The sequence below is a fragment of the Phyllobates terribilis genome, unplaced genomic scaffold (assembly GCF_046119375.1).
Source record: "Phyllobates terribilis strain yellow unplaced genomic scaffold, ASM4611937v1 Scaffold_134__1_contigs__length_4944459, whole genome shotgun sequence".
NCBI lineage: Eukaryota > Metazoa > Chordata > Amphibia > Anura > Dendrobatidae > Phyllobates > Phyllobates terribilis.
The window spans coordinates 742,730-756,273 of record NW_027362894.1 but is presented as its reverse complement, the minus strand read 5'-3'; the positions used below and the strand labels follow the sequence as shown (position 1 = coordinate 756,273).

General features: G+C 41.2%; 2 non-coding genes and 1 pseudogene across 2 annotated transcripts; all 3 read left to right on the top strand.

Moving 5' to 3' along the window:
• The first annotated feature begins 4,538 nt into the window (after nucleotides 1–4,538).
• Nucleotides 4,539–4,756, top strand: LOC141204368 (U2 spliceosomal RNA; annotated as a pseudogene).
• Nucleotides 4,757–5,868: 1,112 nt separating this feature from the next.
• LOC141204503 (U2 spliceosomal RNA) lies at nucleotides 5,869–6,059 on the top strand. Its single transcript, XR_012275365.1, has one exon. It is a non-coding gene; the product is annotated as a U2 spliceosomal RNA (small nuclear RNA).
• A 6,389-nt stretch (nucleotides 6,060–12,448) lies between these two features.
• On the top strand, nucleotides 12,449–12,632 carry LOC141204276 (U2 spliceosomal RNA). Its single transcript, XR_012275234.1, has one exon. It is a non-coding gene; the product is annotated as a U2 spliceosomal RNA (small nuclear RNA).
• Nucleotides 12,633–13,544: the final 912 nt, after the last annotated feature.

Here is a 13,544-nt window from a genome sequence, read left to right as displayed (position 1 = left end):
CTGTTCCAGCAGACATATAAGTATGTGGTTGTGCACATGTATAACCCTAAAGTTCCGGATGAGACTGTTTCCAATTTTTTAGCTCGGTATTGTAGTGAGGTTAAATTTTTGGGAAGAATGAAGAACAAATACAATTATCTAAATGGCAAGAGGAGATATGTTGTAAAACTGAGACCGGATGATAGAGCTATTGGGGGTGCCAAGAGCATTCCTGCACAGTTTTCTATCGGAGGAGAAAGGGGATTTTGTTTTTATAATGGACAGATGGAATATTGTAGGAAGTGTCATGAGTTTGGACATGTTCAGAAAGATTGTCCAGTGCAAGGTGATGTTTGTAGAGGTTGTGGGAAATCTGGGCATGTTGCAAGTGGTTGCCCAATGAATAAGGTGTGTGATTTGTGTGGACATGCAGATCACCTTGCAAGGAAATGTAGATTGTGGGCTCAGATTCCTAGGTCACACGTGGACGCTGAAGAGAGGCAGAAGAAGACTCGGCAGGAAAGTGGGGAGGAGGGCGAAGGCTCAGACTCAGAGGGGGAAAGCCAAAAACAAGATGGTGGTAGGGGAAGAGACCATGCGGTGCCCAAGATGGAGGAAAAGGGGCGGAGCCAGAAGAAAGTTGGTTTGAGGGAGGGGCTGGAAGTAATAAACAAAGTAGCTGATGTGCATGGCCCGGGTGATGGGATGGATTTGTCTAATATGGCGGAGTCAGTGAATCCTGTTTTGGGAAGAGATGGGGGTGAGGAAATGGAGGTTTTGGAGGAGGAGGATTCTGATTCGGATGGAACTATAACCCCTCAGCAGCGTGATAGGGTTAACAGTGATTGGAGTGAAAATGAGGAGGAAGATGATGGCAAGGAGGAGAGTTATGCCTCCGTGATTAAAAGAAGTAAGGTGGAGGGGTGTTGGTCTGGGGGGCAGGAAGATCCAGTCTCCCTAAGACCAGGTTATTCTAACAGGGACTCGAGTTCTGAGTCGCCTGATATACGTAGAAAAGTGGGTGGCAGGAGTGGGTTTTCTCCTGGTTCATGATGGATCGGGTATGGTGGAGATTTTTTCCTGTTGTTATGATGGCGTTGTGTGTTGCTTCTCTGAATGTACGAGGGATTGGTTCTGCTTGTAGGAGAGCAGGGATACTGGAGTACATTGAGAGTGTGAATGCAGATATTGTCTGTCTGCAGGAATGTGTAATTAAATCTGCCCCGCATGAGAGTGAGTGGAATAAGGGGCAATCTTTTTGGTCCCCATGCTCAGAAAACAGGAATGAAGGGGTGGGCATTTTACTGTGTAATTCCAGTCTAAAGGTTTTAGAGTTTAAAGTAATCATACCTGGGAGATGTTTGTTTTTATTAGTGGATTTTTTAGGTCAGCGGGTACGGGTTTTTAATGTTTATGCCCCTGCTGATAAACAAGCAAGAGTTGGGTTTTTGGAGTCTCTAAAGTTGTTTTTACCAGGCAGAGACTTCACTATAGTGGCTGGAGATTTTAATTGTGTCAGATCCGCAAAAGATCGTAAGAGCTCTACGGAAGGTAGGACTGATGTTACGTCTAATATTTTAAATCAGATTGTGCAGGATTTACGCTACACGGATGCTGGTCTGATGGTTGGGCCAAGTGATAAGTTCACATACATATCAGACAGTGGACGTAGTGTTTCCCGAATTGACTATTTTTTTATGTCTGAAGGGATTAAGGTGGCCAAGTGCAACCACGTGATGACGACTTTTTCTGACCACAAGATGATAGTGGTAGATCTGTGTATAGCTGAGTCCCTGGCTTTTGGAAAGGGACTCTGGAAGCTGAACGTAAGCCTGCTGGAAGAGGAGAGTGTTAAGGTTGGTTTTAATAAAGTGTTTTTGTCTTGTGTGTCTGAACAGCACCTTTTTAAAGATTTGCTAGAGTGGTGGGACTGGGCTAAGGAGAAATTTGCATGTTATTTTAAAGGGGTGTGTTTTAGGAGAGCGAAAGCCAAAAGGGATCATGATGCTGCTGTTATTTCAAAATTGGAAGTACTCCATAAGTTTAAGAGAGCGGGGATGGAGGTGGATAAAGAGATTGCAGATTTGAAGGACGAACTGAAGAAGATACTTATTGAAAAAGGGAAGACTATTATGTTTAAGGCAAAAATAAAGCACATGGAGGAAAATGAGCAATGTTCGAGATACTTTTTTAAAAAATGTTTTAAACCTAAAGGGGTTTTTAAGTCTGTTTTTTCTCCTGCAGGGGAGGTATCTGGGGATGAGATGATTGGCAGTATTCTTTCCTTTTATGAAACACTCTTCTCTAACGATAGTAGAGCCAGTGATGCGGAAATTAATGATTATTGCAAAGTATTAACTAATAATATTCCTGAGGAGAAAATTGGGTTTTTAAGTGAGGAGGTTGGGAAAGATGAAATTAGACGGGCAGTGGATGGCTTGGCGAAAGGCAAGACGCCAGGCTGTGATGGTCTTCCTGCTGAATTTTATGTTAGATTTTGGGATATTATAGGTGTGGAGTTTTCCCGGGTGGTGCAATATGGTTTTACTCATGGGATTTTATCGGTTTCTATGCGTAGGGGGATTGTTACGCTGATTCATAAGAAAGGGGACATGAGGGATATTAAAAATTGGAGGCCCATAACATTGTTAAACAGTGATTACAAAATTATTTCTAAAATTGTGGCTGGTAGACTGGCAGATGTGATAGGTGATATGGTGGGGGAGTATCAGGCATGTGCAGTGCCTGGTAGGAAAATTTCAGATAATTTGCTGCTTCTAAGAGACTTAATTTATCAGGCTAATTTGAATAAGAATGCTCTTTTGTTACAGTCGGTGGACCTGGAGAAAGCCTTTGATAAAATATCACATAGATTTTTGTTCTCTGCTTTAAGTCACCTTGGTGTTCCGGATAAATTATTGATGGTCATTAAGAGTTTTTATTGTGGGGTCAGTAGCCAGATTTTAGTTAATGGGCATGTGAGTTCCAGTTTTAATATTTTATCGGGAGTTAGGCAGGGTTGTCCCCTGTCACCAATTCTTTTTATCTGTGTGGTGGAGGCCCTTTTAAAAAGTGTGCAAGTTGACAAGTGTGTGGCTGGTGTTTTTATTCCTGGGGGATCCGGGGGTCCAGTCAAGTCTTTAAGTTATATGGATGATATTGTTTTTACTTGTGGTTCACAGGCGGATCTCAATAGAGTGAATTTGCACGTAAGGATTTTTTGTTGTGTGGCTGGTATGGCGGTGAATTGGGGAAAGTGCCAGCTTTGTAACTTTGGGAGGCAGGTTGAGGTTAACGTGGCAGGAGTGGAGAGTAGGGAGGAAATTGAGGTTCTTGGTGTCATCTTTGAGAAGGAACTGAAAGGGAAAAGCAGCCTGAAGATTCTAGAAGACAAAATGGATCAGAAGTTGAACTTTTGGAAACTAAGGAACCTGTCGCTGAGAGGGAAAGTGCTGGTAATCAAGTCTGTGATTCTCCCGCTTCTGCTGTACACTGCTTTGATTTTCCCACCTGCTGTGCTTTGGACAAAGAGAGTGACAAGGAAACTGTTTGTGTTTTTTTGGGGATCCAAAATGGAGAAACTAAGAAGAGGAATGGTTATGTGTTCTGTGGAAAATGGGGGTTGTGATTTTCCTAACATTGACTTATTTTTAAGAATGCATTATTTTTTGAACATTTATAAATTATCCCAGTGCAATAACAGGACTGCGGACATGTGCAAATATTTAGCAGGACGGCTTTTCCAGAAATGGAGCTGGTGTGAGAAGGATTTAAGAAAACCAGTTTCGTTTGTGATACCGTTTTTTTATGTGGTGCTTAGGTCCTTCTATGATCAAAATGGGATAAGCTCCATGGTTAGACCGGACAAAAAACTGATTGTCTCAGGTATTAAGAAGAAGGAGATGTTATGTGATGTGCCGTTTTGTAATAATGCACAGTCTGGACAGGTGTGGAAGCTTTTTTTCATGCGTGGAATCAGCAACAGACAGAAGGATGTAACCTGGATGGCGTTGCATGGATGCTTGCCAACAAGAGCTTTTTTGAATGACCGGGGGATAAAGGTTCAAGAACTATGTCCTAGGGAAGGTTGCAATAAGGTGGAAACAATACAGCATATTTTTTGGGACTGTTTTTTTGCTAAAAAAGTTTTTACCTTGTTGTCACGTATGTTTGTTGCTTTAGTTGGTTTTCATTGTTTCGATTTTGAAAGGATTTTAATAGGTCAAGATTTTAAGTACTCGCAAAGGAAGCGGGCAAGCTGGATTATTTTTGTCATATATAAAGAGGTTTTATGGGACGTTCGGAATTTGGTGATTTTTAAAAAGATTGTTTTTTCCCCCATGGAATGCAGAAAGATTTTTCTTGCTAGACTGTTTTATGCCTATTTATTGGATAAAAAGAAGTATGGTGAGACAGCAGCAGAGGCACTCTGGAACTTTTCACATTGGACTTCTTACAGTAAGTAACAGTTAATTGCAGGGTTGTGTTTTTTGGGATTTTGTTTTTGTTTTTCCGAATGATGATTTGAGAACCCGTTATGTGAATATGCGCTATGATGCATAAATTAATGTGGGTCTTAATCTGAGGAAAAAAAAAAAAAAGAAGAAATAAAAAAAAGGAAAAATCTGTTCTTATCAGTTTAATATCTGATACGTCCCCTATCTGGGGACCATATATTAAATGGATTTTTAGAACAGGGAGATGGAAAAAGAGCTTGCTCTGTCCACTCCACGCATTGACCTGGTATTGCAGTATCTCCAGGACCGGTGCACCCCTTCTTTAATGCAGTTTCTAAAATCAGAAAGAATTGAATTCAATGTTTTTTGTTCATTTTGCTTGTTTGTCGGATTTGGGGATGGACTCTTTGGCTTTGCTTTTCTTCTCCTCATTGGATTTTTCATGTTCAAAGTTGCAGAAGCCAGATTACAAGCTCATTTTGGTTCAACTTCAGCAACTGTGCATTGCATTGCCATGTAATGTGATGCAATGCTATCTTTCTAGCTCTCCCTTTTTACTTCCTTTTGGATAAACAGACATATTAGGCAAGCATTTTGGAGCTTTCACCTAAATAACTACAGGTGGTGAGATAAGCTGCACAATATAATTGACCTTTCAGTATATTGTTGCACACACACCATTTATTTAGCAAATGCCCTTGTTATCAACAGCAGCCTTTTAAACTCACCTGAGCTAACAGGTATGTGCGCTGGTTACTCTGCTGCGCTTAAAATTTCTTTTTTGGTTTGCTACAATGCCTTTTCTGAAACGTTGTCTCCTTCTGCTGGAACACTGACTTCTTTCATTTAATGCCTGCAGACTATAAAAGAGAACCCAACCCAAAAAGTTTGGTTGATTAGTCTGTGGCATTCTGTTAAACTGTTGCTTATGGCGGTCTCTGTGAGCTTCTCAGCGACATTCAGCCAGCCAGGTATCCTGCCTGCAGTAGATGGAATGTGGCAATGGAACGCTGGCTGCGCGTGTCATAATAGGCTCTGAGCCTTTATATACCTGTGCACAGCAGCAGCCACCTTCAGTCTGCTGCTGGACAGCCAGCAGCAGCAGCAGGAGAGGTATGTAATCAGGAGCCCTCCTGCTAAGGGTAGACAGCTGCTCGTTCCACCCCACCCCCCGCCTTAATTGGTTCTCCTCCCTTCCAACGGTGTTGAGGCGGGTGGGAACAGCAGGGGGTGAAGGTGCTGTGTTTAAAGAGGTGGAGTTATGCAGATCTAAAACGCGTGGATTGCAGCAGCAGCAAGCCGAAAAGTGCAGGCATGTAAGGGATCTAGAGGTTGACAACATGTCTTCTTAACGGGAGTCCAGGAGCTCATCTCCACAAATGGACTTTTCAGGATCCTTGGGTGGCTCCGTAGTTTGAAACCAATTCTGGTTATCGCTTCTCGGCCTTTTGGCTAAGATCAAGTGTAGTATCTGTTCTTATCAGTTTAATATCTGATACGTCCCCTATCTGGGGACCATATATTAAATGGATTTTTAGAACAGGGAGATGGAAAAAGAGCTTGCTCTGTCCACTCCACGCATTGACCTGGTATTGCAGTATCTCCAGGACCGGTGCACCCCTTCTTTAATGCAGTTTCTAAAATCAGAAAGAATTGAATTCAATGTTTTTTGTTCATTTTGCTTGTTTGTCGGATTTGGGGATGGACTCTTTGGCTTTGCTTTTCTTCTCCTCATTGGATTTTTCATGTTCAAAGTTGCAGAAGCCAGATTACAAGCTCATTTTGGTTCAACTTCAGCAACTGTGCATTGCATTGCCATGTAATGTGATGCAATGCTATCTTTCTAGCTCTCCCTTTTTACTTCCTTTTGGATAAACAGACATATTAGGCAAGCATTTTGGAGCTTTCCCCTAAATAACTACAGGTGGTGAGATAAGCTGCACAATATAATTGACCTTTCAGTATATTGTTGCACACACACCATCTATTTAGCAAATGCCCTTGTTATCAACAGCAGCCTTTTAAACTCACCTGAGCTAACAGGTATGTGCGCTGGTTACTCTGCTGCGCTTAAAATTTCTTTTTTGGTTTGCTACAATGCCTTTTCTGAAACGTTGTCTCCTTCTGCTGGAACACTGACTTCTTTCATTTAATGCCTGCAGACTATAAAAGAGAACCCAACCCAAAAAGTTTTGTTGATTAGTCTGTGGCATTCTGTTAAACTGTTGCTTATGGCGGTCTCTGTGAGCTTCTCAGCGACATTCAGCCAGCCAGGTATCCTGCCTGCAGTAGATGGAATGTGGCAATGGAACGCTGGCTGCGCGTGTCATAATAGGCTCTGAGCCTTTATATACCTGTGCACAGCAGCAGCCACCTTCAGTCTGCTGCTGGACAGCCAGCAGCAGCAGCAGCAGGAGAGGTATGTAATCAGGAGCCCTCCTGCTAAGGGTAGACAGCTGCTCGTTCCACCCCATCCCCCGCCTTAATTGGTTCTCCTCCCTTCCAACGGTGTTGAGGCGGGTGGGAACAGCAGGGGGTGAAGGTGCTGTGTTTAAAGAGGTGGAGTTATGCAGATCTAAAACGCGTGGATTGCAGCAGCAGCAAGCCGAAAAGTGCAGGCATGTAAGGGATCTAGAGGTTGACAACATGTCTTCTTAACGGGAGTCCAGGAGCTCATCTCCACAAATGGACTTTTCAGGATCCTTGGGTGGCTCCGTAGTTTGAAACCAATTCTGGTTATCGCTTCTCGGCCTTTTGGCTACGATCAAGTGCTTTATTGCAGGAGATTGTGGTTGAAGGGCACTCGGGTACCCCTCTCCTTGGCCTGGCAGGATCGTCCACTTTGGTGGACTTATCCTGCTTGCTGCTATTAGGGAGAGGGCTTAGTCCCAGGGTAACGAGTTGCGATCCCCCAGCTTCCAGGTGTTTTTCGCTGCAAGAACACTGGGAGCGCAGATTGCAAGCGGCTGCAATTTGCAACCTTGTTGCGTTTTTCCATGGAGGTTGACCCTAACCTCGTGCCTCTTTATGCGAGGCTAAAAAACTCTATCCGAGTTCACTTCACGGCGGGTGGCTCGGATATGAGGAAATTAGGGTATGTAGTCCAGGACGTGCTCAGGAACCTTCTTGGCGTACAAAGGAATGAAATTCTCTCCATCCAGGATTATCCCAGAAGAGGTGACTATGACATCACATTCACCGGAGAAGGTATTTTTAGAGATGTACTAGAAAAGTTAAAAAAAGTTGAAAATAGTCCTGTTTTGAAAGGGATACAAATTGTTGAGCACGTCCTGGATGAGGTAAGACTGGTTATTGTAAAAGTATTTTCGCCCTTTGTTTCTGCTCCAGAAGTAATGTCATTTCTAGCAATTTATTTTAAAAGTGTTAAATGTATTGGGAAGATATTAAACGAATATAACATATGGACATCTAAGTGGAAATTCCTTGTGAAGTGTACAAGAGATCCAAATACACCAGGTGGTATACGTCTCCCCCCTGCCCGTTTCAAAATTGGGCAAACAAATGGGGATTTCTTCTTTTCTGGGATGCCAGTATATTGCAGAAATTGTGGGCGCTATGGTCATTCAAAAGAAAACTGTCATGTATCATGTAGAAATTGTGCTAGTGAAGAACATGAGACAAAAGAATGCCCTAAGGAAAAGAAATGCAGTTTTTGCCAGACTCCAGGTCACTTTTATTTTTCTTGCCCTCACAGATTTCGGGAAGATGAGCAAAAGGGGAAGTCCAAGACGTCCGACCAAGGACCAAAAGATCAGACCACCCCTCAGGAGGAGGAACAACAACCTGGAGCCTCTGGAGACAATAAGGGCGTACCAAATAGTGAAGTGTCTCCAGAGTCTATGACAGGTAAAATACCAAATCCCAAAACCTGGCTGCAGGACCTGCGGGAGTCCAAAAGGAGGGCTGAGAAGGAGCAGAAGGGCACTACTGGTAAGGTCAAAAGGGACCGGCAAAAGGCCGACACAGAAGCCCATGCCCAGTCTGGGTCTCCTAGGGCTGAGGGCGCTGAGTGGATAAAGGTGGGTCCTAAGAAAAAGAAAAAGGGTGGTTCGGAGGAGGCAGCAGGAGGTGAACAGATGGACACTTCTCCAGAAGGGGACGTGGACGCTGGACCCTCAGAGGTTTCGGTCTCCACTGCTACAGGTGGGGAACGGGATCTTGCTGCCTCTGAAGAGTCAGAGGCTCTGCCTTGTGCGCAACCTCCTCCTATAGGACGACCTTCTACAGGTCAAACAGGGGCGGCGGAACCCCTCGGGGACCCACCTGATGAGGAACTGCATGGCCAGCCAATGGAGACCCAGCGGGTTCTGCCAGCCAGCCCTCCGAGCTATGCCAGTGTAGCATCGGGTTTATATAAATGTGGTAATCTTTCCTCCTCCACGGAGACTCTCGTGACGATACTATCAGATGAGGAGGGAGGCGCAAGCCCAGTGGTCTGATCAGGTTCATCGGACAGGTAAATCCGTTGCTCTTAGTTACCTAAGTAAAATTTTTACATTTTCTAATGATGGCTGAACTCAAAGGTATTTCCCTCAACGTGAGAGGCATAAAATCTAACATGAGAAGAACTGCTCTTTTTAATTTTTTTACGTGTTTTACTGCATCTGTATTTTTTCTGCAAGAATGTAATATCCCACATGAAATGTCATATCAAAAATATAAAGATGAGTGGAAGTGTGGGCCATCTGTCTGGTCCGGATCAAATGCTGCAGGATCAGCGGGTGTAGCCATACTTTTTAAAGGGAACGTTTTAATTGATTTTATTCAGGAAATTTTACCAGGTCGTATTTTATTAGTGAAAGCTTTTATTGATGGTATTAGATGGCAGTTTTTAAATTTTTATGGATCCCCAGAGAAAAATGAAAGAGCCGAAATGCTTGATCTTTTACCATTATTTATTAATAACTCTGAACCTTTTATCTTAGCAGGGGATTTTAATTGTGTTTTAAAAGGTGAACACCGGCGCTCCAGCTCTGTAAGCAGGAACTACGATAAAACCTCAGGTATGCTACATGATATAGTCAAAGATGCTAAATTGATAGACATATATAAAGAGTGTCATAGTGACAGCCCAGAGGACGCCGGTTTCACTTGGAGCAATGCTAATTGTAGCTCTAGGATTGATTTTATTTTTGGTTCAGATAAAACAATACCTGCCAAATGTGAAGTTTTAACTAATATATTTTCAGACCATAAACTTTTATCCTTTACCATAAAAGTAAATGACAACAAAAAATGTGGTAAGAAAAGCTGGAAAATGAACGTATCCCTTTTAACCGACCCGCAGATTTTATCAGATTTTATTGAGTTTTATAGGAAATGTAGAAAAGGGAAAAAAACAAATGAGACTATGAGTGTATGGTGGGATAGAATGAAAGTAAAAATAAAAGACTTTTTTATTAAAAAGAGTATATGTAGAGCCAAAGAAAAATATGAAGAATATAGAATTTTAAATACCCGCCTACAAACATTATTTAAGCTCAGAGACAATGGGATAGATGTACAACTTGATATTTCAAACTTAAAAGAAGAGATTTCAAAATGGCTAGAACAAAAAGGAAAAGAGATCATTTTTCGTTCTAGAGTACAACATAAAGAAGAAAATGAAAAGTGTTCCAGATATTTTTTTAGGAAAAATAAAAAAGAAAAGTGATAATTGACCATATAGATGGTGAGAATAATATAAAAAATATGCTGGGTAAAGTTGAGTTTTTTTTTTCTAATCTTTTTAATGGAAAAAATATAGATAATAAATTAATGGATGATTCGCTGCAAGGACTAACAGCTGTTTTAGATCCCGCATCCCAAGAGTTTTTATCCCAAGTTTTAACGGAACAAGAAGTGTTAAAAACTATTAAAAGTTTTAAAACTGGAAAGGTCCCTGGTCCTGATGGCATCCCAATAGAATTTTATGTATGTTTTTATGATATTTTAAAAGATGATTTGTTTTATTTGTTTACTGAGGTTTTTAATAATAAGGTTTTATTAAATTCCTGGAAGAAAGGTGAAGTCTCCCTCCTATACAAAAAAGGCGATAAATCAAAATTAGAAAACTGGAGACCAATAACACTTTTAAATTGTGACTATAAAATAATGGCTAAAATTTGTGCAAATCGTCTAAAAGAAGTCATCAGCAAAGTTATTCATTCTAATCAAGTGTGTGGGGTGCCAGGGCGCAGTATATGGGACAATCTGAATTTAGTGAAAGACTGTATTGAGGATGTGAAAGACAGAAAGGGGAAAATGGCGATTTTATCTATTGATTTTGAAAAAGCATTTGACCGTGTCTCACACTTTTATCTTTTTAAAGTTTTAGAGAAAATGGGCATACCAGAAGGGTTTTTACTATCGCTTAAAGCATTTTACAAGGATTGTACAAGTAAGATTTTAGTGAATGGTTTTAAGACACAAGAGGTATTTTTACGGTCAGGGGTGAAACAGGGATGCCCTCTGTCCCCCCTACTGTTTATCTGTGCACTGGAACCAATGTTATGTGCAATACGCCAAAATAAACAGATATGCGGTGTCCCTCTGCCTGGAAGCGGTGGTTTGGAGGCCAAGGTTGTAGGCTACATGGATGACGTGGCGGTCTTGTGTACAGATGCACCATCACTTACGGCCACTCTCCATCAAGTGCAATCCTTTTGTCTAGCTTCTGGCTTTAAAATCAATTTTAATAAGTGTAACATTTTAAGTGTTGGGGGGATGATTTTACGTGATGTACCAATTAATGTCTCCGAATCCATTTCCATTTTAGGTATATCATTCACTGAAAATAATGATGGTTATAATAGTTGGGAAACAGTTACACAGAAAGTAAATACGAAAATATGTATGTGGAACATGAGGAGACTTACAATGGAGGGTAAAGTATTGGTTTTAAAGATGGTGATTTTACCTCTTTTATTGTATCTTAGCATGGTTTTCCCCCCGCCTGTTAATGTTTTAAAAAAGATAACCAAAACCTGTTTTACCTTCTTTTGGAACTCAAAAATGGAAAAGCTGAAAAGAGAAATCGTGATGAAATCAAAAGTAAAAGGTGGTAAAGATTTTCCAGATTTTAATAGGTTTCTTTTAATCCATCTGTTCGTTTACTGTTTTAATGCCCTTTTTAAGAATCACTATTGGTCCTTTTTTATGCGTTTTAATACAGGATTTTTTATGAGAAAGTTTGGATGGTATGAAGTTAATATATCTGTGCCCCATGCTTTTAATTTGTCGACGCATTATGAGATTTTAAGGAAAATAGTGTCCGATTTTAATTTAGGGACTAAGAAAATAGAGGAATTAAGAAATAGTAAGAAACTAATTAAAGAAATACGTAAAAGTGAGGAAATATGTAATGTTGACAGATATGATGATGACAAATCTATGTCTATCTGGAAAATGATTAACGTTTTTTATCTTTTTAATGAACAGAGAGATCTGGCTTGGAGTTGCATGCACCGCTGTCTTCCTTGCCGGGCATTCCAATACAGAAGAGGATTTGTGAGGTCTGCCATCTGCCCAAGAGCCGGATGCCAAGACGAGGAAATGGTGGAACATCTATTACGGACATGTAATTTTGCAAAGGATTTCTGGAGAAGACTGCTCCCCCTACTGGAAAGGGTGGCAGACCTCAAGGACTTTACATATAAAACTGTGCTATACGGACTTATGGAATGCCCCACAATGGACCAGTACACAATGGCTTGGAAGACAGTGAACTGCGCCAAGTCATCTCTCTGGAAAGCGCGCAACATTGCTATTTTTAAACAAGATGTTTTATCAGTGAATGATGTTTTAAGTTTATGTTTATGTGAAATGTATACTTATTATTTAATTGACAAAAAGAAGAATGTACATATTTCCAAAAAATGGCTTGTTGACCAATGGAACCTAATTATTTAAAATCTTTGTATTTTTTTGTTTTGTAAATTTCATTTGTCTTTTAACGTTTGGTATTTGTGTAATTATGCTTGTAATTTGTTAAAGTTTTAATAAACGGTTTTATCCCTCTGCAGGGGATAGCCAAATTAAAAATGTGTTCTTATCAGTTTAATATCTGATACGTCCCCTATCTGGGGACCATATATTAAATGGATTTTTAGAACAGGGAGATGGAAAAAGAGCTTGCTCTGTCCACTCCACGCATTGACCTGGTATTGCAGTATCTCCAGGACCGGTGCACCCCTTCTTTAATGCAGTTTCTAAAATCAGAAAGAATTGAATTCAATGTTTTTTGTTCATTTTGCTTGTTTGTCGGATTTTGGGATGGACTCTTTGGCTTTGCTTTTCTTCTCCTCATTAGATTTTTCATGTTCAAAGTTGCAGAAGCCAGATTACAAGCTCATTTTGGTTCAACTTCAGCAACTGTGCATTGCATTGCCATGTAATGTGATGCAATGCTATCTTTCTAGCTCTCCCTTTTTACTTCCTTTTGGATAAACAGACATATTAGGCAAGCATTTTGGAGCTTTCACCTAAATAACTACAGGTGGTGAGATAAGCTGCACAATATAATTGACCTTTCAGTATATTGTTGCACACACACCATCTATTTAGCAAATGCCCTTGTTATCAACAGCAGCCTTTTAAACTCACCTGAGCTAACAGGTATGTGCGCTGGTTACTCTGCTGCGCTTAAAATTTCTTTTTTGGTTTGCTACAATGCCTTTTCTGAAACGTTGTCTCCCTCTGCTGGAACACTGACTTCTTTCATTTAATGCCTGCAGACTATAAAAGAGAACCCAACCCAAAAAGTTTGGTTGATTAGTCTGTGGCATTCTGTTAAACTGTTGCTTATGGCGGTCTCTGTGAGCTTCTCAGCGACATTCAGCCAGCCAGGTATCCTGCCTGCAGTAGATGGAATGTGGCAATGGAACGCTGGCTGCGCGTGTCATAATAGGCTCTGAGCCTTTATATACCTGTGCACAGCAGCAGCCACCTTCAGTCTGCTGCTGGACAGCCAGCAGCAGCAGCAGCAGGAGAGGTATGTAATCAGGAGCCCTCCTGCTAAGGGTAGACAGCTGCTCGTTCCACCCCACCCCCCGCCTTAATTGGTTCTCCTCCCTTCCAACGGTGTTGAGGCGGGTGGGAACAGCAGGG